Source organism: Pan troglodytes, chromosome 2 (assembly GCF_028858775.2).
Source record: "Pan troglodytes isolate AG18354 chromosome 2, NHGRI_mPanTro3-v2.0_pri, whole genome shotgun sequence".
Lineage (NCBI taxonomy): Eukaryota > Metazoa > Chordata > Mammalia > Primates > Hominidae > Pan > Pan troglodytes.
Window position 1 is genome coordinate 191,058,870 of NC_086015.1, and position 22,907 is coordinate 191,081,776.

A 22,907-nucleotide genomic window follows, 5' to 3' on the forward strand; every position below is an offset into this window, starting at 1 on the left:
TCCCCATGGTTTTACCTTTTCCAGAAAGTCATATAACTGGAATCATACAGTAGGTAGCCTTTTTAGATTGGCTTCTTTCTCTTTGTAACATGATTTTAAGTTTCCACCATGTCTTTGCATGGCTTGATAGCTCATTTCTTTTTTTCTTTTTTTTTTTTTGAGACAAAGTCTCACTCTGTCACCCAGGCTGGAGTGCAGTGGCATGATCTTGGCTCACTCCAACCTCCACCTCCTGAGTTCAAGTGATTCTCCTGCTTCAACCTCCCAAGTGGCTGGGATTACTGTCACGTGCCACCACGCCTGGCTAATTTTTTGTATTTTTAATAGAGAGGGGGTTTCACTGTGTTAGCCAGGATGGTCTTGACCTCCTGACCTCTTGACCCACCCACCTTGGCCTCCCAAAGTGCTGGGATTACAGACTTGAGCCACTGCACCTGGCCAGCTCATTTCTTTTCAGCACCGAAGAATAGTCCATTATCTTTATGCACCATATTTTTTTTTTTGTCCATTCGTCTACTGGTTATTTCCAAGTTTTGGCTGTCATGAACAAAGCTTCTGCAAACATTGATGTGCAGGTTTTTGTGTGGACATAAATTTTCGATTCACTTTGGTAAATACCAAGTGCACAATTCTTAGATTATATGGTAAAAGTATGTTTTGTTTCATAAGAAACTACTAAACTGTCTCAAGTGGCTGTATCGTTTTGCATTCCCATCAGCAATAAACGAAAGTTCCTCCGGCTCCACATCCTCACCAGTGATCAGTATTTTCAGTGCTTTGGATTTTGGCCATTCTAATAGGCATGTAGTGGGTATCTCATTATTATTTTAATTAGCAATTCACTAATTGCACATGATGTTGTAAATCTTTTCATAGGCTTACTTGTCATATGTATATCTTCTTTGATGAGGTGTCTGTTTAGGTCTTTTGCCTGTGTTTTTAATAAGGTTGCTCATTTTCTTATTGTTGAATTTCAAGACTTCTCTTTATGTTTTAGATAACAGTCTTTTTCTGAGATGTGTCTTATGCGAATATTTTCTCTCAGTCTGTGGCTTGTCTCATTCTCTTGACATTGTCTTTTGCAGAGCATAAGTTTTTAATTTTAATGAAGTCCACTTTATCAATTATTTCTTTCAAGGACCATGCTTTTGTGGTTATATCTGAAAAGTCATCATCGGACCCAAGATCATTTAGGTTTTCTCCTATGTTATCTTTAAAAAGCTTTATAGTTTTGCATTTTCTGTTTAGATCTATGATCCATTTTGTGGATCATAATTTTTGTGATGGGTATAAAGTTTGTATCTAGATTCTTTTTGTATATGGATGCCCAGTTATTCCAACACCATTTGTTGAAAAGACTATCTTTGCACCACTGTGTTTCCTTTGCTCCTTTGACATAGATAAGTTAACTATATTTGCGTGGATCTATTTCTGGGCTTCTTTTTCTGTTCCACTGATTTATTTGTCTATTCTTTTGCCAATATCACACTGCCTTGATTAGTGTAGCTTTATAGTAAGTCTTGAAGTCTGGTAGTGTCTGCCTTCTGACTTTGTTCTTCCCCTTCAATATTGAGTTGGTTATACTGGGCCTTTCGCCTCTTTATATAAACTTTAGGATCAGTTTGCTGATATTCTTGCTGATACTTTTATAGGGATCAAGTTGGAAAGAATTGAAATCTTGACACTGTTGTTTTCCTATCCATGAATACAGAATATCTCTTCATTGATGTGTTCTTTGATATTTTTCAACAGAGTTTTGCAGTTTTCCTCTTGCACATACTTGTTAGATTTATACCTAAGTACATCACTTTTGGATTGCTAATGTAAATGGTAATGTGTTTTTAATTTCAAATTCCACTTGTTCATTTCCAGTGTTTAGGAAAGCAATTTACTTTTGTGTATTAACCATGCATCCTGCAGCAGTGCTATAATTACTTATTAGTTCTAGGAGGGTATTCTTTGTCATTTTTTAAGGATTTTCATGTTGATAATTACATCATTTGTTTCTGTGAAAAAAGACAGTCGTATTTCTTCCTTCTGAATTTGTATCCCTTTTGTTTCCTTTTCTTGTCTTATTGCATTAGTGAGGACTTCCAGTATGATGTTGAAAACCAGTGATGAAAAGGTACATCCTTGCCTTGTTCCTGTTTTTAGTAGGAAAGCTTTGAGTTTCTCACTGTTAAGTATGATTTTAACTGTAGGTATTTTTGTAGATGCTCTTTATCAAGTGAAGAAGTTTCCCCGGATTCCTATTTTGCTAAGAGTTTTTATCATGGATGAGTGCTGGGTTTTGTCAAAGCCTTTTTCTGCATCTGGTCATATAATCATGCGATTTTTCTTCTTTAGCCTCTTGATGTGATTAATTACATTAATTGATTTTTTTTTTCCTTTTTTTTTTTTTAGACGGAGTTTCGCTCTTGTTGCCCAGGCTGGAGTGCAATGGCGCGATATCGGCTCACCACAACCTCCGCTTCCCAGGTTCAAGTGATTCTCCTGCCTCAGCCTCCTGAGTAGCTGGGATTATAGGCATGTGCCACCACACCCAGCTAATTTTGTATTTTCAGTAGAGACAGGGTTTCTCCATGTTGCTCAGGCTAGTCTCAAACTCCCAACCTCAGGTGATCCACCTGCCTCAGCCTCCCAAAGTGCTGGGATTACAGGCATGAGCCACCGCACCCGGCCTCCATTAATTGATTTTTAAATGTTTAACCAGCCTTACATACCTGGGATAAATCCCATTTGGTTTTGGTTTATAATTTTTTAATACATTGTTGGATTCAATTTGCTAATATTTTGTTGAGCATTTTTTCATCAATGTTCATGAGAGATATTGGTCTGTAGTTTACTTCTTTACATGTAATGTCTTTTTCTGGTTTTGGTATTAGGATAATGCTGGCCTCATAGAATGAGTTAGGAAGTATTCCCTTTCCTTTTATCTTCTAGAAGAGATTGTGGAAAATTGGTATAATTTCTTTTTTAGAAAAATCACCAGTGAATCCATCTGGGACTTAAAACAAATTTTTGAGATAATTGTGGATTCACATACAGGTGTAAGAAATAATACAGAGAGATTCCATGTACCCTTTATTCAGTTTCTCTCCATGGTAACATCTTGCTTACTGGTTCAATATCACAACTAAGCTATCACATAGATACAATCTATGTATCTTATTCAGATTTCCTTAGTTTTACTTGTACCCATGTGTACACAGATATAAGTAGTTCTGTACAATTTTCGCATGTCAATAGAAATATGGGTTTCTTACCCACCACTATACTCTGGATACAGGAAAGTTCAGATTCCCCCCTAGTCTTTTTTTTTCTTTCGGCAGCAGTCTGGTTACTACATTGCTAAGTGACAGAATCTCAGTAAATATTTATCAACACATTTTCTTAGGGGATTTCATTTGTTGCAACCCAGTGATGGTTCCTAAGATTCTCTTTGTTTTGCTGTCCCTAGAACTGGCCCCACAGGCCATTGCAAAGCACTGTAATTGATGGGCTTTTTTCTGCATCAGAGTTGCTAAATTCAGCATCTTGTACAGGTCATGTATATGTCACATTTTAACATTAGGGGCTGGTGAACATGACACAACTCCCTTCCCCAGGTGAGAGATGACCTATCTGCAGTTATAGGGATGAGGGATGGTACTTCACATCTACAGGATAAGTATTGTATTCAACCTGATTTCAGAGTCTAAGATATGGCTGTGTCTATACTGTACCTTGGTGGTTTGGGAGGAAAAGTGCCATGCAATATAACTGATTTATTCATTAAAAAAGTTTTGAGAGATGGTTATGTGTCATCCTTAGTAGGGAAACAAAGATGAATTGAACAAAGATTTTGACCTAAAAGTACTTGTGTACTAGCCAAAGAGATATGACATATAAATATAATTAGTCTTCTTTCTCACCACTTCTCTTCACAGCCCTATGCCCTAGCCAGGCAAATGGCCCATTCACTAGTGGCTAAACCTCACATAATTTCCCTGCCTCTGCTTTGATTCATAGTATTTCCTCTGATTGGCCTCCTTTTACCTCTCCTTGTCATTTCTTTCCCAAAACCAATCTCACAGTCAAACTCCTCCATAAAGACTTTCCTGATACCCCCACAACAGGAGGTGTTTTTTCTCCCCTCTAAAATCCTTTCTATTGGGTCTAAAATGTCATATTTTGTATTTGAGTTAGTTATACCTATGCCTGAGCTTCCCTGAGAAGACATGAGCTTTGAAGGCAGGATCTACGTCTGTGAAGCTGTGGATCCGATCATGTCGCCCCAGTATAATCAAGTGCAATAATATTCTGTTACAGTATAATTCATTTCCATAACAAGCATTATTCCAATCTCCCCATCTACCTCTCTGCATATGAAAATTAAGATGTAATTATGTTATGAACATTTGTTACGGAGCTTGGAAAATATGAGCCAAAATTACAGAACACTATATATATTTTTTAAACTTTTACTTTAGGTTCAGAGGCACATGTGCAGGTTTGTTATTTGGGTAAACATGTGTCACAAGGGTTTGTTGTACAGATTATTTTGTCACCCAGGCACTAAGCCCAGTACTCAATAGTCATTTTTTCTGCTCCTTTCCCTCCTCCTACCCTTCACCCTCAGGTAGGCCCAAGTGTACATTATATTCTTAGGTTTCCTTTCTAATATTGGTTTTATGATCCTCAGGCATGCAAGCATTCCCAGATTTCCTGGAGCAAAGATTATCCTCCTAGTTTCTAAACAAAATTCCCCAAGGAATGGAGAGATTTGGTAATATTCTGCTATGGAATGTCAGAACTGGAAGATACCTTAGGGATCATCTAGTTCAACCAATTTGTTTTGAATATGAGGAGACTGTCTTGGAAGCTTGTCTGAGGTCACAAGGCGATTCAAGGGCCAAGTCAGACTAGAACACAGGTCTCCTGGTGGTCACTATAATGTCTCTCTATATAAACATAAGGCCCTGCGGCCCCTGATCTTGCTCAGCATCTGTCTGAAGGTTTTCCCTGAAATGAGCCTGGATGAGTGCAAACATCACAAGGACCCACCAGAAACTTTACTGAGACCATCTGGATGACCTTCAATGACATTGAAGAACTCTGCAATGATGGAAGTAGCTGGACATAATATGTCCCCAAGAGTCCCAAAAGAAACATATGGTGACTGACACAAGACTATGTCCAAAGACGGCAGCCAGAGCTGATAGGGGGAGATGTCTTTAGAACTGCAGACTCCTGGAGCCAGGGAGAACCTTGGAGAGCATCTAAGATAGAAAGCAGCACTTCAGCATGCAGGAGAGGACTTGTCTTCTAGAAGTGACCCTGCTACTTACAGCCATGTAACCCTAGGCAAGACACTCCCCATCTCCAGTACTCAGTTACCAAGCATATCAAATAAACAGGTTGGGTTAGATAATACAAAGGTATTATCTAATACTTTCAGATATCTGGTACTATCTGATAGTTTTTTGTTCTGCAAAAGACTACATTTCCTACTTTGACAGATGGGGAAATGAAGGCTTAAAGAGGTCTGATACCTTGCCTTAGGTTATAAAGTGAGTTGGTGGCACAGTGGTGACCAGAGGCCTGGCCAGCATTTTATCCACTGCCCCACATGGCCAGAATCATCTCATCCCCTGCCCTGTGGCCTTGTAGTAAATTGTGCAATTGCTCTCATAGGGCTGTTGCAATTGACCTCTTCTCTATCTCTGGGGACTGCTGGCAGCATTCAGAGAGCTACCGGAGAGGGGTCTAAGCTGTCTCTGTCCTGGAAGTGGAGCATGGGTCAGGCAGCTCTTTCTTCTCTCTGTCTGTTGAAATGAAACCGAAACAAAACTTCTTAATTTGGAGGCAGAGGGGCCAGAAAGGAGATGCCGCTCATCCTCTGCAAAGCCCAGCATCTCTTTCCCTTCTTTAGGGGATAGAGGAGTCTCCTGCCTGAGTCTCTGCAGAATGAAGCCAGATGACGAGTTAGAACCTGAGCAAAGTGGCATGACCCAGGAAAAGCAATACCTGGACATGGTGCAGAAAGACTTCAATCAGCATGGTTCACAGACTTACTTTCTGTGTGACCTTCAGTCACATCTGATCCCATCCATAAACAGGGAAGAGGTGAACAGGAAAAAAAAAAAAAAAAAGGAATGGTGTTATTTCAAACTAATATTACATTTAAGACTTACAATCTCCGGGGGAGGAGCCAAGATGGCCGAATAGGAACAGCTCCGGTCTACAGCTCCCAGCGTGAGCGATGCAGAAGACGGGTGATTTCTGCATTTCCATCTGAGGTACCGGGTTCATCTCACTAGGGAGTGCCAGACAGTGGGCGCAGGTCAGTGGGTGCGTGCACCGTGCACGAGCCGAAGCAGGGCGAGGCATTGCCTCACTTGGGAAGCGCAAGGGGTCAGGGAGTTCCCTTTCCGAGTCAAAGAAAGGGGTGACGGACGGCACCTGGAAAATCGGGTCACTCCCACCCGAATACTGCGCTTTACGCATCACGAGATTATATCCCGCACCTGGCTCGGAGGGTCCTACGCCCACGGAGTCTCGCTGGTTGCTAGCACAGCGTCTGAGATCAAACTGCAAGGCCATAGCGAGGCTGGGGGAGGGGCGCCCGCCATTGCCCAGGCTTGATTAGGTAAACAAAGCAGCTGGGAAGCTCCAACTGGGCGGAGCCCACCACAGCTCAAGGAGGGCTGCCTGCCTCTGTAGGCTCCACCTCTGGGGGCAGGGCACAGACAAACAAAAAGACAGCAGTAACCTCTGCAGACTTAAATGTCCCTGTCTGACAGCTTTGAAGAGAGCAGTGGTTCTCCCAGCACGCAGCTAGAGATCTGAGAATGGGCAGACTGCCTCCTCAAGTGGGTCCCTGACCCCTGACCCCCGAGCAGCCTAACTGGGAGGCACCCCCCAGCAGGGGCACACTGACACCTCACACGGCAGGGTATTCCAACAGACCTGCAGCTGAGGGTCCTCTCTGTTAGAAGGAAAACTAACAAACAGAAAGGACATCCACACCAAAAACCATCTGTACATCACCATCATCAAAGACCAAAAGTAGATGAAACCACAAAGATGGGGAAAAAACAGAACAGAAAAACTGGAAACTCTAAAACGCAGAGCGCCTCTCCTCCTCCAAAGGAACGCAGTTCCTCACCAGCAACGGAACAAAGCTGGATGGAGAATGACTTTGACGAGCTGAGAGAAGAAGGCTTCAGACGATCAAATTACTCTGAGCTACGGGAGGACATTCAAACCAAAGGCAAACAAGTTGAAAACTTTGAAAAAAATTTAGAAGAATGTCTAACTAGAATAACCAATACAGAGAAGTGCTTAAAGGAGCTGATGGAGCTGAAAACCAAGGCTCGAGAACTACGTGAAGAATGCAGAAGCCTCAGGAGCCAATGCGATCAACTGGAAGAAAGGGTATCAGCGATGGAAGATGAAATGAATGAAATGAAGTGAGAAGGGAAGTTTAGAGAAAAAAGAATAAAAAGAAATGAGCAAAGCCTCCAAGAAATATGGGACTATGTGAAAAGACCAAATCTACGTCTGATTGGTGTACCTGAAAGTGATGGGGAGAATGGAACCAAGTTGGAAAACATCCTGCAGGATATTATCCAGGAGAACTTTCCCAATCTAGCAAGGCAGGCCAACGTTCAGATTCAGGAAATACAGAGAATGCCACAAAGATACTCCTCGAGAAGAGCAACTCCAAGACACATAATTGTCAGATTCACCAAAGTTGAAATGAAGGAAAAAATGTTAAGGGCAGCCAGAGAGAAAGGTCGGGTTACCCTCAAAGGGAAGCCCATCAGACTAACAGCGGATCTCTCGGCAGAAACCCTACAAGCCAGAAGAGAGTGAGGGCCAATATTCAACATTCTTAAAGACAAGAATTTTTAACCCAGAATTTCATATCCAGCCAAACTAAGCTTCATAAGTGAAGGAGAAATAAAATACTTTACAGACAAGCAAATGCTGAGAGATTTTGTCACCACCAGGCCTGCCCTAAAAGAGCTCCTGAAGGAAGCGCTAAACATGGAAAGGAACAACCGGTACCAGCCGCTGCAAAATCATGCCAAAATGTAAAAACCATCAAGACTAGGAAGAAACTGCATCAACTAACGAGCAAAATAACCAGCTAACATCATAATGACAGGATCAAATTCACACATAACAATATTAACTTTCAATGTAAATGGACTAAATGCTCCAATTAAAAGACACAGACTGGCAAATTGGATAAAGAGTCAAGACCCATCAGTGTGCTGTATTCAGGAAACCCATCTCACGTGCAGAGACACACATAGGCTCAAAATAAAAGGATGGAGGAAGACCTACCAAGCAAATGGAAAACAAAAAAAGGCAGGGGTTGCAATCCTAGTCTCTGATAAAACAGACTTTAAACCAACAAAGATCAAATGAGACAAAGAAGGCCATTACATAATGGTAAAGGGATCAATTCAACAAGAAGAGCTAACTATCCTAAATATATATGCACCCAATATAGGAGCACCCAGATTCATAAAGCAAGTCCTGAGTGACCTACAAAGAGACTTAGACTCCCACACATTAATAATGGGAGACTTTAACACCCCACTGTCAACATTAGACAGATCAACGAGACAGAAAGTCAACAAGGATACCCAGGAATTGAACTCAGCTCTGCACCAAGCGGACCTAATAGACATCTACAGAACTCTCCACCCCAAATCAACAGCATATACATTTTTTTCAGCACCACACCACACCTATTCCAAAATTGACCACATACTTGGAAGTAAAGCTCTCCTCAGCAAATGTAAAAGAACAGAAATTATAACAAACTATCTCTCAGACCACAGTGCAATCAAACTAGAACTCAGGATTAAGAATCTCACTCAAAACCGCTCAACTACATGGAAACTGAACAACCTGCTCCTGAATGACTACTGGGTACATAACGAAATGAAGGCAGAAATAAAGATGTTCTTTGAAACCAACGAGAACAAAGACACAACATACCAGAATCTCTGGGACGCATTCAAAGCAGGGTGTAGAGGGAAATTTATAGCACTAAATGCCCACAAGAGAAAGCAGGAAAGATCCAAAATTGACACCCTAATATCACAATTAAAAGAACTAGAAAAGCAAGAGCAAACACATTCAAAAGCTAGCAGAAGGCAAGAAATAACTAAAATCAGAGCAGAACTGAAGGAAATAGAGACACAAAAAACCTTTCAAAAAATTAATGAATCCAGGAGCTGGTTTTTTGAAAGGATCAACAAAATTGATAGACCGCTAGCAAGACTAATAAAGAAAGAAAGAGAGAAGAATCTAATAGACACAATAAAAAATGATAAAGGGGATATCACCACCAATCCCATAGAAATACAAACTACCATTAGAGAATACTACAAACACCTCTACACAAATAAACTAGAAAATCTGGAAGAAATGGATAAATTCCTCGACACATACACTCTCCCAAGACTAAACCAGGAAGAAGTTGAACCTCTGAATAGACCAATAACAGGATCTGAAATTGCGGCAATAATCAATAGCTTACCAACCAAAAAGAGTCCAGGACCAGATGGATTCACAGCTGAATTCTACCAGAGGTACAAGGAGGAACTGGTACCATTCCTTCTGAAACTATTCCAATCAATAGAAAAAGAGGGAATCCTCCCTAACTCATTTTATGAGGCCAGCATCATCTGATACCAAAGCCAGGCAGAGAAACAACAAAAAAAGAGAATTTTAGACCAATATCCTTGATGAACATTGATGCAAAAATCCTCAATAAAATACTGGCAAAACGAATCCAGCAGCACATCAAAAACTTATCCACCATGATCAAGTGGGCTTCATCCCTGGGATGCAAGGCTGGTTCAATATACGCAAATCAATAAATGTAATCCAGCATATAAACAGAGCCAAAGACAAAAACCACATGATTATCTCAATAGATGCAGAAAAAGCCTTTGACAAAATTCAACACTCTTCATGCTAAAAACTCTCAATAAATTAGGTATTGATGGGACATATTTCAAAATAATAAGAGCTATCTATGACAAACCCACAGCCAATATCATACTGAATGGGCAAAAACTGGAAGCATTCCCTTTGAAAACTGGCACAAGACAGGGATGCCCTCTCTCACCACTCCTATTCAAGATAGTGTTGGAAGTTCTGGCCAGGGCAATTAGGCAGGAGAAGGAAATAAAGGGTATTCAATTAGGAAAAGAGGAAGTCAAATTGTCCCTGTTTGCAGACAACATGATTGTATATCTAGAAAACCCCATTGTCTCAGCCCAAAATCTCCTTAAGCTGATAAGCAACTTCAGCAAAGTCTCAGGATACAAAATCAATGTACAAAAATCACAAGCATTCTTATACACCAGCAACAGACAAACAGAGAGCCAAATCATGAGTGAACTCCCATTCACAATTGCTTCAAAGAGAATCAAATACCTAGGAATCCAACTTACAAGGGGTGTGAAGGACCTCTTCAAGGAGAACTACAAACCACTGCTCAAGGAAATAAAAGAGGATACAAAGAAATGGAAGAACATTCCATGCTCATGGGTAGGAAGAATCAATATCGTGAAAATGGCCATACTGCCCAAGGTAATTTACAGATTCAATGCCATCCCCATCAAGCTACCAATGCCTTTCTTCACAGAATTGGAAAAAACGACTTTAAAGTTCATATGGAACCAAAAAAGAGCCCGCATCGCCAAGTCAATCCTAAGCCAAAAGAACAAAGCTGGAGGCATCACACTACCTGACTTCAAACTATACTACAAGGCTACAGTAACCAAAACAGCACGGTACTGGTACCAAAACAGAGATATAGATCAATGGAACAGAACAGAGCCCTCAGAAATAACGCCGCATATCTACAACTATCTGATCTTTGACAAACCTGAGAAAAACAAGCAATGGGGAAAGGATTCCCTATTTAATAAATGGTGCTGGGAAAACTGGCTAGCCATATGGAGAAAGCTGAAACTGGATCCCTTCCTTACACTTTATAGAAAAATCAATTCAAGATGGATTAAAGACTTAAACGTTAGACCTAAAACCACAAAAACCCTAGAAGAAAACCTAGGCATTACCATTCAGGACATAGGCATGGGCAAGGACTTCATGTCTAAAACACCAAAAGCAATGGCAACAAAAGCCACAATTGACAAATGGGATCTAATTAAACTAAAGAGCTTCTGCACAGCAAAAGAAACTACCATCAGAGTGAACAGGCAACCTACAGAATGGGAGAAAATTTTCGCAACCTACTCATCTGACAAAGGGCTAATATCCAGAATCTACAATGAACTCAAACAAATTTACAAGAAAAAAACAAACAACGCCATCAAAAAGTGGGCGAAGGACATGAACAGACACTTCTCAAAAGAAGACATTTATGCAGCCAAAAAACACATGAAAAAATGCTCATCATCACTGGCCATCAGAGAAATGCAAATCAAAACCACAATGAGATACCATCTCACATCAGTTAGAATGGCAATCACTAAAAAGTCAGGAAACAACAGGTGCTGGAGAGGATGTGGAGAAATAGGAACACTTTTACACTGTTGGTGGGACTGTAAACTAGTTCAACCATTGTGGAAGCCAGTGTGGCGATTCCTCAGGGATCTAGAACTGGAAATACCATTTGACCCAGCCATCCCATTACTGGGTATATACCCAAAGGACTATAAATCATGCTGCTATAAAGGCACATGCACACGTATGTTTATTGCGGCATTATTCACAATAGCAAAGACTTGGAACCAACCCAAATGTCCAACAATGATAGACTGGATTAAGAAAATGTGGCACATATACACCATAGAATACTATGCAGCCATAAAAAATGATGAGTTCATGTCCTTTGTAGGGACATGGATGAAATTGGAAAACATCATTCTCAGTAGACTATCGCAAGAACAAAAAACCAAACACCGCATATTCTCACTCATAGGTGGGAATTGAACAATGAGATCACATGGACACAGGAAGGGGAATATCACACTCTGGGGACTGTTGTGGGGTGGGGGGAGGGGGGCGGGATAGCATTGGGAGATATACCTAATGCTAGATGACGAGTTAGTGGGTGCAGTGCACCAGCATGGCACATGTATACATATGTAACTAACCTGCACAATGTGCACATGTACCCTAAAACTTAAAGTATAATAAAAAAGAAAGGCAAAACCATATTAGAAAAACAGAAAAGAAAAAGAAAAAAAAAAGACTTAAAATCTCTCTTGGGGCCAGATACAGAAAGCATTTTCCTCATCTGTTTCCTTTTCAAAACAGTAGAAAAACTGTTTTTAAAGAAGGGCAATTAAAGTAGACTAGCCCTGAATGATTTTTCTAATTGTTACAGGAAATCTAATGGTTTTCTTACCTTGAAGTCATGTGTACTAGGTCTTCCAATTCTCTCTGAAGGGGAAGCCACATGGCTTCCTAGATCCTTAAGAAAGGATAACCCTTATTGATAAGCCTCTGTTTATGACATGACTTGCCCAGGGTCACACAGAAAGGCAGCAGTAGAGACAAAAATTACATACAGATTGCCTGTCTCGCAGTTTCCCTTCCCTGTTGTTGGAGGAACGTAATGAGGGTAAGAAAGGAAGGGGTCTCCAGAGAGATGTAGTGGCTATTTCTAAGCCATTTTTAAAATAAGCTTCAGATGATCAAAAGTTCGAGGTCAGAGGATAATTTAGGCCATCAGAAGTTGGCCAGATTGGAGTTAGGTCCTCTAGAGAATTCTGTCCTTTGGCAGTCAAAGACAGTGATGGACGCCAAGCCAGGCCTGTGATTTGGGCACAGGTCCAGGCTCTAGCCCCCTCTGGAGCCGGGCTCGGATCTTCACAAGGAGCTCTGCAGCAAGCAGGGTCTGTGCTTGAACATACGCTTTTAATCAGAGTCGCTGGAACCTGGATGGGGCCTCAAACATAATTTAATTCAGTCCTCTCTCTTTGCAGATGTAGAAATTGAAGGCCAGATTGAAGGGTGGGCTGTGGAATGCTTGCACAAGGTCATCTGTCAATTTAGGGAACAGCATGGTAAGGTGAAAAGGGATCGCTTTGGTGTCATTGCTGGGTTCCAAATCCCCGCTCTGCCGCGTATTAGCTAAGAGACCCCAAGTAAGTCACTTGACCTCCCTGACTATCAATGTCCCAGTGTGTAAAGTCGGGACCATAATTACAATGCCTGAATCACTGGATTGCTATCATTAAATAAGATGAAAAATAAGAAAGTGATTTGTAAACAGGAAGTCACTTTTCATACCACAATGTTAATATTAAATTACAATAAAACCCAACCCAATAAAAGCAGTCCACTTTTCTGAATGCCCACCACATGCCAAGTGCCAAGTACTTCACATACCTTGTTTCTTTTAATTCACGCAATGAATGACCCGAGGAGAACGCTCCACTAACAACCATATACTTGAACCAGGGGTTTAAATCAGTCATACACACAGCAGGATTTAAACACTATCTTCCACATGGTACCTTCAGAAATGTGGGCCTGGGATTTCATTCACGGGATACACATGGCTCCCCCGCCATACCCCCTGCCCCCTCTGTATTGAGTGGGTGGCTCTCACCTGTGGAAGTCAGGGTGATCTCATGTTTGTTTATACCAGAACATAGAATAGAACTTGGTAAAGGTAAATGCTCATTTAAGAAATAAAAATACATCAAATAAAGTAAAAAGCAACCTGATAGATAGCATTTCGTTTTCATTTTTTTAAAATAGCTTTATCGAAGGATAATTGAATGGAAATGGTCATTAATATATATCCAGAATCTATTAACGTTCGGCTAAGTTGGGGGGAACATAGGGATGTTTTAAGGTAACTAAGCGATTTAGAAAACTTAAGTTCTTTAATGTTTTCAAAGAAAAGGTTGAGTCTGTAAGATATAATCTGGCAATTTGTATAGAACTCTTTCTGCTAGCTTCCAGGAATCCCTGCTCTGTGAGTTTTTGCCAAACTGATTGATCTGCCCAGACATAATCTGGGGACCTTCTCTAATATGCCCCTATCCCGCTGTCAGCTTAGTACACTCTTTTGCTAAGTAATAGGGTATTGCTAGTGTTCTTCCAGGTTCTCTTCATAAAGGCGCTTCTCTGTCAATAAGAGACTGTGCTTTATATTCTTGTGCACAAATAACTGGCCCTCTTCTCAGTGTTTGAGACCCCTCATCTTGCTCCGACTGTTGCAGCCTTTTCTCGCCATGACAGACTGCCATACTACGTGGCCTTCTCCCATCGAAAGGTGAGGTCAAGTCTCCTCTCTCTGAATCTGGGTGGGGTTGTGACTCACTTTCAATCATTCTAATATAGAGTAAGTGATGTTGTGTGATCTCTGAAGGTATGTCATAAAGAAAATGATGCCATTGCCTCCTTGTTCTCTAGGGTCTAGCACGTGGACCACTGAACTGCCAAGGAAGCAGTCCAACTGCCCTGAGGCTGCCATGCTCTGAGGAAACCCAAAGTGGTCCATAAAGAAGGATTATGTGGAGGGACCCTGAAAGATGCCTGGCCTGCCTCCCACTGCTCCAGTACTCTCCTCCCCAACTCTTCCAGCTTCAGCCACTGTCTGCAACCACATGAGAGCTCCCGAGCCACAAATGCCCAGCCTAGTCTCCCCTAAGTTTCTAACCCACAGTTTAAACTACTAAGCTTGGGTTGCTTTGTTATGCCTCAGTAGCAACTGGGACATGCCCCTTTCTCCATTCTGCTGCTGAATCTGGTTACAGCAGCAGAGACACATGCCAGGGGCATCTCTAGTAACAGGGGAAAGCCCTTTGGGAGTAGATTCAAAGTGGAGGGTCAAGACAAATTATTCAGCGAGCCTGACTTTTAGAACTCAAAGGGCACCAAGTAAGTGCATGATCCTGAGGCAATCAATTCCTCTCGTTTTCCTTTTTTTGTAAAGGGATGAACTAGACACAGTGTGGAAAGCCAGCTTTACCACATTCTCCTACGATCTTCTGAAGTTAGCTAATCTCTCTAACCCCAGATTCCTCTTCTGTAAAATGGGGATAATAGCCACAAAAATAGAACAGTAGTGTGAAATTAGATAGTATGTGTGGAAAAGTAGAGTCTTGAAACTTGACTTAAGTGGTTGATGAATGTTAGCCCCTCCACCAATGCCTTCCCCTTGCATTCTAATATTCTCTGCTCCTCTGAGCAAATTTACCGGATGATTGTTGGAGTTTTTTGTAATCCTCATCAAGTCAGAGAAGACTAGTGAGGTTGTGGCAAATAAATGATTCTGAGGGTCCAGGGCGAGCTTTAGGTAAATTGTGGTTTTAGTGTTTGAGAAAGAGCCTGTCACTAGTGGGAGTCTTCATTATTCACTGGCAAGATATAACAAGCAGGGCTTTGCAGTAACGCACAGCTCCTCTGCTCTTGGCAATCTTGTGGCCGAAAGATATTTTTAAAACCCCTGTTTTCAGATGACCGTGTTTCTGATTAGCATGTGTCGTTTCCATTTTTAGTTCCACGAAGAGAAAGGCAAGTGAAATATGCCCAGCCTCACCATCTCCAAATGGGTGATATTACTGAACAATTATTTAATGGCCCCACAGCATCTGTTTTTTATATTTTGGGGTCCATATTGGAAGTTCAAGCTTATGAATAATCCAGATATTTAAAAGCCAATGCTCAACTGGATATTCTCCTTAGGATTATTTTAGCCTTGTCTAGAATCAGAGTGTCTGTCAATTGCCACAACATATATATTAAGTTTGAAAGAGATTAAGCTGGAAAATTCGATATTTTTAAAATAATACTAAGAGAGGTTAGGAGCAGAAAGAGGAGAAGAAAAGATAACTATTGGGTACTGGGTGATGAAATAATATTTACAATAAACCCCCATGGCAAGTGTTTACCTATGTAGCAAACCTTCACGTGCACCCCCAAACATAAAATAAAAGTTAAAGAAAGAAAAAAACAGAAACTCTTACTTATAACTCATTTCATTTAATAACGTTTTTACTCTTTTAAAAATAAAATAATACTAATGATGATAACAGGGTTCATACCTGTAGAGCATTTTATAAGTGGCAGAGAGCTTTCATTGATATCATTTCTCTTAAGTCTTCACCCTGTGAGGTAGGCATAGAAAGAAATTTTATCCCCAAATGACAGATGAAAAAATAGAGAGCCCATGAGTTTAACTGACTTGCTCAAAGCCACAAAGGCTGCATTTCCTGAGCCTGAGTACCCCTAGGAAGAGCTCCAGCCAATCTAGGGTGCAGAACCAATGAGTTAGTTTATCATTTATCAATCCCAGTGATGCATAAGCTGTGCAGAACTAGAAAGGTCAGCTCCAGGCTGGCCCACCAAAAAAGTAGAGGAAAACTTGGGAATGCCCACTAGCCTGTTCAGAAGTTGGATTCAGGTTGGGAGAAAGAAAATAGGAGCCAAATTATTTTGAGGTGGTATACACGAGTTACCTATTGCCATTGTAACAAAGCCAGCACAAACTTGGTGGCTTACAATGACATAAATTTATCCTTTTACAGTTCTGGAAACCAAAAGTCCAAAATTAATTTCTCTGGGCTTTCAAATCAAGCTGCCAGCAGGGAGAGTTCCTTCTGGAGGCTGTAGGGGAGAATGTATTTCCTTGCCTTTTTCAGCTTCCAGAGATTCTCATATTCTTTGACTTGTGGCCCCTTCCTCCATCTTCAATGCATATAATCTCTGTTTCCATTGTCACACAACTCTCCTCCTACACCTTACAATGGACCCATCTGGATGACATGGGATAATCTCTTCACTTCATGACCCCTAACTTAATCACATCTGCAAAGTCCCTTTAACATGTAGGAGAACATAGTCCCAGGTTCCAGGAATTAGGACATGGGCATCTTTGGGACCATCATTCAGTCTACCACGGGTGACAAGGTGACAGGCGGATGGTGGCCGCCGTTTTTTTTTTTGCATGGTTGTGTTTGCCTGTCTGAAAGCCACACTCCTCACTGCCACCTGACATGTAGAGGCCAAAATAGAAAACACATCTTCAGATCCCAAGTAAAGTGCTCTTTCAGGCACGTCACACCTGCCATCTCAAAATATATTTACATTCATTTTTGCAAATAGCCCATTCTTGTATAGAAGGCAATTAATATTTGCATAATGTTTTAGAGTTTATAATGGCCTTTTTATTTACATGAAGTCATTTAAACCCCTACAATAGCCCTCTGAGACGGTTATTATTAACACATTTTTACATATGAAGAAGCTAAGGCTCAGCGGGGTGAAGTGGTTTGTCTAAGGTCACCCAGCTGGTAAGGGCAAGACCACAATGCAAATCCCAAAAGTTCCACTACATTCCGCTCTAAATAATGAGTCTATACTGAAATCCACTTACTAGCCATGGTGGCTTATCTTTTGGGGATACTCTGAAGGTGAATGGGGTCTCCATTGCGCTTTTGAGATAAAATGAGTCAATAAATGTGAAAGTCCTTTGTAGCAGTATGACTCACTATGACAGAAAGTTATTGATAGCATTATCATCATCACCACCAACATCCTCTGCCCTGGAGACCAAGAGAATTCAAACAGGTCAGCACCTCTAATTGCTGTATAGAACATTGACCCTACTGTCTCCCAGTTCCTGAGGATGGTGTGATAATAATAATACATCTCAGAGTTCTGTGGTTTCTTCACCACTGTGCAGGTGTGGTTGGTGGGAGCAATGCCCTGGATGGATAAGCCAAGCTCTTGTGTCCTTGCAGATAAACAAGGTGAACCCTCAATCCGTGTAGCAGGAGTTTCCAGACAAACTCACTTTGCGTGGAAGGACACTAACCCTTCCAGGTGCATGGAAATATTTTGTAGTTTTTACTGTCTCCCCCCTCCTCCACTGCCTCATCTTTTTTTGTTTTTTCCCCTGTGAGACTATTTGCTCTGCATTTCAGATGTGTCTAATTTTGTGAAAAGGAGAAGGTTGGGAGCTCGGGAGCTAATAGGATGCACAGGAGGAAGATACGGAGCACAGTGGCTGAGACCTGACAGCTCTCTGAAGACGAAGCTCCACTTCACCGCCGCCAGCCCTGGCCCACACTTTTCTTAAGAGCAACTTAAGAAATTTGCAACTTCAAAACCAGACCAGAGGGTGAGAAGAACTAGCCAACCCATCCTCCAAGTGTGACTGAGCGGTCAGGCTGCCCCCACCTCATTTGAGTGAGACCGCCAAGAGCCTTCACGTGGGACCTAGACCACAGGAACACAATTAGGAAGTACTCCCTGCCCCTCACAACGGCCATCCTCACCAGGCAGCGGGGACAGAAGGGAGGCAGGTGCATTCAAATCGCACTGGCCTGAAGAAGGGAAATGAAGCGCTAAACTCAGCTCGGTCCCACAATGAGTCAGAATGGGGGCAGGGAGGAGCGCCCAAAGCCCTCTGGCCCTTCTCCTTGGGAACTAGTCCTGCACATGGCCACCAGCCCTGGGAATCACAGCATTTGGCATGGGTCTCAGTTCTTGTACTCCATTGCTGTGGGACAAGAGACACTAAACTTCCAGGGTTTCTCTCAATAGCTGGCTTCACCTGTAAACACAGTGGCATATTAGACAAGCTCTCTTCATCTGAAATGTGCCCACCCCCCCCAACAACCCCACCTTTGCCTGCTCAAACCTGACTCATGCTTCATGTTCATATTCAACGTCTTCCCTTGTGCTTCTAGCTAAATCTAGGAATCTCCTTGTTCTTAGAACCACCTTTATCCCTTCTCAGATATTTATGTATATCAGTTTTTAAATGAAAATAATTTCTCACCTATTAAGCTGGGCACCCTGCTAATCACTTTCACACTTGCTGTTTAATTTGCTGTTTAGCTCCCTAATATTAGACAAAAACTCCTTGAAAACAGAGACTGTGTCTGACTCATCGCTCCATCCTCCACCAGGCACTATCCTCTCAACAGTTACTGGATTAATAACTTTTTAAAAATTTTTTAAAAACTATTTTAAAAAATTATAAATTAGTAAAAACTGTGGCATTAGCATGAAATGACTAATATGTTCAAGTTCCACTTGAGGAAGTTAGGGTGATGTCAGTGAAAACCTGCCCTTAGAGGATCCCTGCCTGCATGAGGGACTCTGGGACTGCAAAGTGCCAACAGAGCCTTACTCAGGGTGACCACAGGAAGGTGAGCCAGAGGAATCTTCATTTAGGGAGAATCTGGCAAGAAAATTCCAGGCATCTGCTGGAAGCCATAGGATGTAGGTGTAAGAAGCAAGTGAGGATGGTATGGAAAGAACTAGCTGAGAGAAAGCAAGTGAGAGCTGACACCAGAAAAAGATGAGGGTCTTAGTGTTCTTATTTTATGTGGTTATTTGTGAAGAATGCAGGGCCAGGTGCCTCAAAGGAGATTCACAGAGTATTAAGTATATTTGAGCCTATTTGACAAGCCCAGAAGACATTCCGAAGGCTCTCGTCTCTGAGGAGCTTGTGCCTGGTTGTGAGGAGGTACATTTGTTAGATATCGTTTGTTAGATAGACTCAAGATGAAATCTCAAAGCAGTTCACCTTGCTTTTGGCATATTTGTTAGATATCACTGCTCATCCTCCCTTGTTTCAGGATCTTCCCCAGGCCATGAGAGTCTGAGAAGCAGGTGGGGAGTGAAAAGAGCACAGGCATGGGGGTCAGGAGATGCCATTCACAGCTGTGGCTCCCCCATTTACTTGCATCACAAACTGGAACAAATTGCTCCACTTCTCTGAGTCTCCATTTCCCCATCTATGCAATGATGGGATGCAACTAGAATGTCACTGTCAGATTGAGTTCTACAACAAAGTGGCGTAGACTGCATGGCAACAAAAAACAAGAAAAATCTATTTCTCACAGTCTGGAGGCTGGAAGTCCAAGGTCAGAGTGCCAGTATGGTCAGGTGCTGGTGAGGGCCGTCATCTAGGCTGCAGACTGCCAACTTCTTGTTTTACGCTCACATGGTAGTAAAGGTGCTAGAAAGCTCCCTGAGATCTTTTTATAAGGGCACCGATGCTATTCATGAGGTCCCACCCTCCTACTCTAATTATCTACAAGACGCCTCACCTCCAAATACCATCACACTTTGGATATGCTTCAACATATACAGTTGGTGGTGGGTGAGAAGCATGAGCATTCAGTCCATAACAATCACTGTATTTCCTTTGAGTTTCTCCTGCTCCTCCTCTTCTAAACACACCACCAGCAAACCTCTCCGTTCCTCTCCCCTGCTGGTAAGAAGAGAGGTGGAGGCATCTCTTCTCACCATGGCTGGTCCAACCACCTATGAACTAGTCCCTTTCTCTTCAGCCTTCTTCAAGGACCTGCTTCACCAGTTATCCTCTTTACCTCTTGGATTATCAGTCTCTCCTGTTTCTGGAACTCCTTTCTTTCAGCCTATCAGTGTCCTTGAATCTCTCTAAATTCTTAAAACCATTTTTTTCATCCAGTAATTGATAAAGCTGTCTCCTCTTCACAGCTAAATTTATTGAGTATGTATTGCCATCTTCATGATCTCACTCCTTGCCTACACCCCACCCACTACAACCTGGCTTATAAACAACCACACACATACTCACACCAATGAAAACCCTCTTTATGAGGTCCCTGGTGACCTCCTCATTGTCAAATCAAATGATTTCTTTGCAGTCTTCATCCTCCTCATTCCCATAGTGGTATTTGCACTAAAAACCAACTCTTCATCAGTCTTGAAATTCTCTCCTGGTTCCCCACAGTCTCTTCTATGCTGCCCACACTTTAATGTTGGGATGCTTCAAGATTTCACCTTGAGCCTATCTATTCCCCCCGACCCCACCACCCAAAGTTCCCTGGGAACACTCATTTGGTTCTGGAGCTTTAAGTACCATTATACCCTGATGACTCTAGTCCCTACTTCTCCCGCAAAAACCATCTCTGTCTTCCCAAAAGCCTATTCACATCTCTAGTGGGGTGTTTTTTACAGAAACTTAAAATACTGTGCTCCAAAGAGCCCTCTCCTATAGATTCACCAAATGTGCTCTGTGTCCTTTGTGTTCAGCCTTGGTTAACAGCACATTTTTCCACTCTACTTCTAAAGCTAGAAATCGCAGAGTCTTCCTTAGACACTTCCTTTCCTTTACCCTCCACATGTCAGTCAACAAACCCTAGGAGTTTAACTTCAGAAATTAATAGGCCTCATCCACCCCTCCTCTCCATCCACAATGCTTTGGCTCAAGCCCTCATTAGTTTTCAGCAGGACCACTGCAACATCTGCTCTCTGTCCTCCATGTCTCCTTGGGTTATCTTCCTAAAAAGCAAATCTAACCAAGACACACTTTTGCTTAGGAATCCCTATTGATGATCTATTGCCCATAAACTTGAGACAAAATTCCTTGGCTGGGGAACATAACACTTAACAATCTGATCTCAAGCTTCATCCTCAGCTTTGCCACCCCACACAGCCACTCTGAACTTCTTAACCAAATGTACCAATTCCTTTCACAATTTGGGGCCTTTGCATGTGCTGTTACCTTTTTCTGGAAAGTACTTCTGGCCTCCTCTGATTGGTAAACTCATATTTCAAGGCCCAAACTCCCATTTCACCATTTCTGTGATGTTGCCCCTTATTTCCTCCAGGCAGAACCCTTCGCTCTGCCCCAGTCTCTCACAGCACTTGTTTATGTCTCCATAATAACACTTATCACACTGTACTGTAATTTTCCTTTTCATGTGTCAGTCACTACATTATACTTTGAGCTCCAGGAGATTAAGAACTTGCACTTATTAATTTTTTATATCCCCAGGGTCTAGCCCAAGATCTGCTTATAGTCAGCCCTCGGAAAAATGCATATCAAATAAATCAGTGAATATACCAAAGGTTCTCTATGCTAAAGAAAGCATTACACCAAAGTGAAATTGATTCTAGATGTTAGTCCCATATCTGTTTTTAAAGGTTAAAAAGAAATGGTCTTTGCAGTCAGACGTAAAGGGGATTCAAATCCCTCCTCTACAACTATCTATGTGATCACAGGCAAGAAGCTCCCAACTCTATGCCTGAGTTTCCTTATCCCTAAACAGGACAATGCCTGCCTCACAACACTGTCATGGGTTAGATAAGAAGTTGAATATATACACTGTATAGCACGGGGTCTGATAACTAATGAATAGCCATGATTATTACCATTAACTAGCTGTAATGTTCTGGGCCAGTCCCTTTCTCTCCCTGGGTCTTCCTGGAACCCACTCCCTCTATATAATGAGGGTTTTCACAAGTATCCCTGAGGTTACCCCAAGCTCCACCACTGTAGAACTTTACAGTAGTCAAAATTTATAGTATCAGCCATTCAGCTCTGAAATTAACCCTGCCTGGGTATAATGAACTCTAATAGTTTCTTGGGCATAAGCTTTGCTCACTCTAACCAAAGTCAAATTCATCAACCACACTGGACCTCGCTAAGGGCAAGAGCTAGTTCCTTTATTCTCCTATTTATTTCTGGCTCAGGACTGGGCACAGAGAAGGTACGCCCATCAACTTGTCAGTAGAAGAAGCAGTGGAAAGGAGGCCTGTCTCCTAGGAGCCAGCACAGACAACAGGGGCAGGGCATGCAGACTCCCAATCACATCGTGTGCTCCTAATTTAAATGACTTTGTGAACTGATTTTGCAATCCCGTGTTTATCCCCAGCTCATTCTTATTAATATCTTGTTAACATCTTAATTTGAACTGTGGCCACTGCATTTCACACAAAGAGCACACAGGAGTATATTTAAATTACTTTGGATTCTCCCAGAGAGGAGGTGTCTTTCTCCCACATTTGCACATTTAAAATTTATTTTTGACATCTTAATATGATTATTTTTATTCTTGTAAAGTAACGGAGTAAAAAAAGAAAAATAACTGGTTGAGTTTCTTCTCCCAACATTAAAAACA